The 4,661-nt window shown below is 39.8% G+C and overlaps 1 pseudogene; it reads right to left on the reverse strand.

The window, feature by feature from the left end:
• Positions 1-221: 221 nt before the first annotated feature.
• On the reverse strand, positions 222-4,136 carry LOC119916479 (annotated as a pseudogene).
• Between the last annotated feature and the right edge of the window lie 525 nt (positions 4,137-4,661).

Genomic DNA, 4,661 nt, shown 5'->3' on the forward strand with positions numbered 1-4,661 from the left:
CATTAAATTCCCTATAAATGAAGCCTCTGTTGTTCACTTTACATTTCCTCTAGTTTTTGTGAAACCCTCAACCTTAAAGCTGAACCTGCCTGCCAGCCAAACAAAGCCACCTCACTAGGGAGGGAGTTCCCCCATTGTGGCAAAAATTGGCACTCAACTCCAAACATACGCTGCATTTACACAAAATGAAATAAATAGGCCTGCAAGATAAAATAAGATACTTTATTGTCATCCACACAGTACAGTACATAGAATGAGATTATTACTCAGAATGAATGATGCAACATTCTGTAGGAGTGAAGCAAACTACAAGTATGACACAGAGCAGGGACAACACAAGGTACAAAAACAAAGTGCAAACATGGAGTGCAAAGCTGAGGAAGTAGCAGCAAATGAAAAATAAGTAGAACCCGTACGGCAGCACACTTTATGAACAGAAGGGGGGAAAAACTCGAGTGCAAAATCTATTTCAGGGATATTGTGAAAGTTTTGTTCAATTCTGTCACTTTCTTGCAGCTTTTCAAATTATATAATTCACATAAAGAAGCTTTGATGGAAACATGGCTTTGTGTTTCCCTGTTGCATATTAGCATAGATGAGGAAAAGTCTGTGACTACGAATCTTTAAAATGAATCGAATCAGCAAAGACATTTGAGAGTCACAGTAATAAACAACAATACTAACTATAATGATAATGTGGATCATTGGGAGAGCTGTATTTAGTTCAATTTGATATAAGCTGTATTTTGTGTTTATATATTTTGCGTTGTCAAAAGGAGGACGCATTATATTAAATTGTTATATTACTATCATGATTGTTCTTCACAATAACAACATATACAATTAACAAACAATTATTTTGTGATCAAACTGAACTTGAAGTGAATCATGAGGTGCAGATTACAGACACAGGAAGATGTTGCTGAATACATTCATAATATAGAAGCCTGGGTAAACTGGCTCAGTGAATTTGTTGCAGAAGGTGTGAAGGTGACTCAGTGTGTCAGCTGAGACATTATAGTAGGACAGAGTGCCAGCAGGCCAGTCCAGATACACTCCCAGTCTGGTGCAGCCAGAAGTAGGAAAAGGAGGATTGCAGGACCGAGCATCATGCCATGCAGTGAGAACAGGATTTGGTGGAGACCAGCTCTGGCCTAAACTCCAGGACAAGCTATTGTGTCCAAACGCGCACCTGTGATCTTCTCCTTTCCTCGGCAGGTCTTTGTAGGTAACTGCAACAGCAACATCTCCATCAGAGTAAGCAGCATACCACTCCAGCTCCCAGTAGCAGCGCCCAGTCAGCCCCTCTCTGCACAGAACCTGATGGAAATAATCAAATCTCTGCGGGAGGTCAGGATACGACTGCTTTGCTCCATAAGTTGCCTTCTTGTTCCCCTCAGACAGAGTGAGGTGTTTGTTCGCTGTGTCTGGGTCCAGAGTGAGATCACAGGAGTCTGATGGAGAGAACGAGACGTCATCGTGGTTACAAGCATCTTTCTGGGTTCAACAGTTACATTTGTGGATTATTATGAACATATTTTAAAGGTTAGACTCATATTTAGACAGTAGACAGTGGAGGAAAGAAACTATTTACTCAAGAACTTTACTTCAGTACAATGTTGAGATACTTGAGTATATTATTGCTATCAGTGTGTAGCTGTGACTCTCTGGTGTTTCAGAGAAAATTCCAAAAGCTGAAAACACATTTGTGTATCAGAACGTTTAACTTCTTCATAAAGCGATTTCAGTGTAAGATAACAAATGGAAAATGGAATAAAAGTTACGGCCAATCAGGTTTCTGAAGGAGAGACATTTGTTATAATTTGTAACTGTGAAAATAAAGTACTTACACCACAGCAGATCTCTTCTGTCTGTGATAGTCTCCACAGGAGGGGGGTCAGGCTTTGAAAAGTCATCAGTGACCAGTTTGCCCTCCTTGTAATGGTAGATGGTTGCTCCTTTGTATTTCTCATTTGCAATGGCTGCTATGAGGAAACAGAATTGACTGTTGTTCTTCAGTGCTTTGGCAAGATCATGTAAATGTTTTGCTTTTTCTCTCATTTTGGTAAAAAAATCATCTGAGTAGCACCACGGCTCTTCCATGGCACATCCTAACTTAAGTGAATCCAAGTAGTTAGCCATCTTATCAAGGCAGGGGTCAGCACCACCTATGGAGGTGAAAACAAAGCAAAGAGCATTTTCTACAGCTGGAGCAAGAACCTCTCTGTCCAGCTCTGACTGATTTTGGACGATCTTTGTTCCCTCCATAGTCTCTACACAGGACCTGATGATGTTGATTTCTCTCTCTTTATCTTCCATCCACTTGGTTAATTTCTCATGGCTGAATGGAGTATTGTCTCTGTCTTCAAAGACTTTTTCTAATTTGCTCTCATCTTCTTTACCTGCCCTGATCAACGGAAGTTCCTTCGCCATAGTTTTTTCCAGTGCAGATATGAAATAGACACAGAGGTTCTGGAAACTGTTTATCTTTTCCTGAATTTGTGGAAAATCTTTCACTACTTTGTCTTCCAGCAAATCATTGCATCCTGCTTCCAGATGATTGAGGTCCTCCAGAGCATCTTGAGACTTCCACACTAATCCAACGCTGATCTCTCTCACCAGTTCAGGAGCTTTGGGATCCAAATTCTTCAGTGGCATCAGCCAGACCTTCAGTGGAACACTGTTCTCTCCCTTTCCCCCAGCAGCTTTGGAAGTTGTATGTAGGTCTTCACTGCATCTACAAATGTTGTAGGGTTGCTTTCGAGAATGAAGTCTCCGTAGAATTTGCAGGAGAGTTTCTCAGTCAGAACTTTTTCTTCATCATTCAGCTTGATGTCAGTTTTCCCATCAATATAAAATGAGGGGAACTTCTTTATCACAGCTTCCATGCTACCCTGGATGTCCTCAACGCTGCTGGTGTTTAACTTCTCACTGTCAAACACAAAGAAAGCGTTTGCCCCATAAAGGATTCCTGTGACTACATGAGTTGCACAGCCCTTCTCAATAACATCTATCTGTTGGGTGTCCATGGTTAAATGGTCAATCATTGATAACTGTTTGAAGTAAGTGGTAACATTGTACTGACACGTCACTCTGCTTTGATTCTTGAATTTCTTCTTATCATTCAGATACTTGGCAGATCCTCCAACTTCAATCAGTCCACACAGGAAACTGGCCTTCAGTGAAGCACTAACATCCAGCAGAGAGCACTTGGATTCAATGGAATCAGATGTGGTTAATTCAAATTCACTGCTGTGCTGAGAGCTCCTAACTGTGTTCTCTTCTAGAGTTTTTTCATCCCACAACATGAAACCTGTAGACCATGTGTTAAATAAGCAAAACGCTGTCAGTATTCAGTAAAATATGGAGCTAATGTGGATCTTTCAAGAAACATTGGCAAACATGTGGGAGACTAAAATAATAATATTGATAATAAACTTAATTTATGTTGCACTTAGACTGTTACAAAGTGCTTTACAACAAGACTAAATAAAACTGAGTAAATACATACAAATTATAAATACATCACTGCATTTTATTTTTCTGTTTAGAAAACAGACAATCTGTACTGGCCTCAAAACAATGTACCTTGAGAGGGCTTAAAACAAGGCTCTGTACTGGGTACTTTTCTATTTACTCTACTTAAACACTACTATCACGCCAACACCTAGTCTCACTGTCCATTTTTATACTGATGACAGTCTTATATGCATTGGGCTCCTCTTCAACTCAAACTATATCAAGATTACAAGCCTTTAATGACATTTCTGCATAACCTAAGACTTCTACTGAATGCAGACAAGACAAAATGTGTTCTGACAAATTGTACGTACATCCATGAACATTTTAGACATGAACTCTTGGATGTTTGTTTATACTTGTAAGAACTGGGGGTATAACATATGTGTCCACTAGGAAGAAGTGTCAAGCAGTGCATTTACGTTTAAATCTATTTATCCACCTTGTATTACCACAGACAGAAATGTAGATAGATGTGTGTGTTATTTCATTCCCCTGTAGTCCACGTCAAGATTTACCTGGGATCAGTTCATCTTTCTGACCATCGTACAACATTCCTAAGGTGAAAGGTCGGCCCAGTGCAGCCATTGCCATGTCATCTGAGGTCAACTCTTCCAACTCTTCTGCCTGCTGGTAAAAATCCAACAACATATATTAATGTACAACAATACAGCCTCTAACCCATTTCCCAGTCCAATATGTATGGGGGAAAAAAATCTGTTATATAACTCACTTTCAGTGAAGACACTGCCACCTAGTTTGCCCTCACCTGGTGAGGTTGTGTAAATCAGCTGATTTATTAGTGAGTCTTCTTGACTTCCAACTGAATTTTCCATTATGTTATATTGATATTGTGTGATTACTTACAACCTTATGTAAAGTACTCTCTCCTACTGACTTCATGAATAAAATTTTTTAGCCATGGATGGCAATGTCAATGTACCGGTTGGTCCAACAATAAAATATCTCAAATATTGGATGGATTTCAACCCAAACAGACTCATGTCACTAAATTTCTCAGTGTCCTCCACTGGCTACCCATGGCCTCCCGAATCAAATTCAAGTCACTAATGCGGCATACAGAGTGACTACTGGGTCTGCACCATCTATCTAAACTCCATAATCCAAGCTTACGTTCCTTA

Source organism: Micropterus salmoides, unplaced genomic scaffold (genome assembly GCF_014851395.1).
Source record: "Micropterus salmoides isolate LMB-PRFRI ecotype aquatic unplaced genomic scaffold, ASM1485139v1 Ms_hic_scaffold_21, whole genome shotgun sequence".
Classification (NCBI taxonomy): domain Eukaryota; kingdom Metazoa; phylum Chordata; class Actinopteri; order Centrarchiformes; family Centrarchidae; genus Micropterus; species Micropterus salmoides.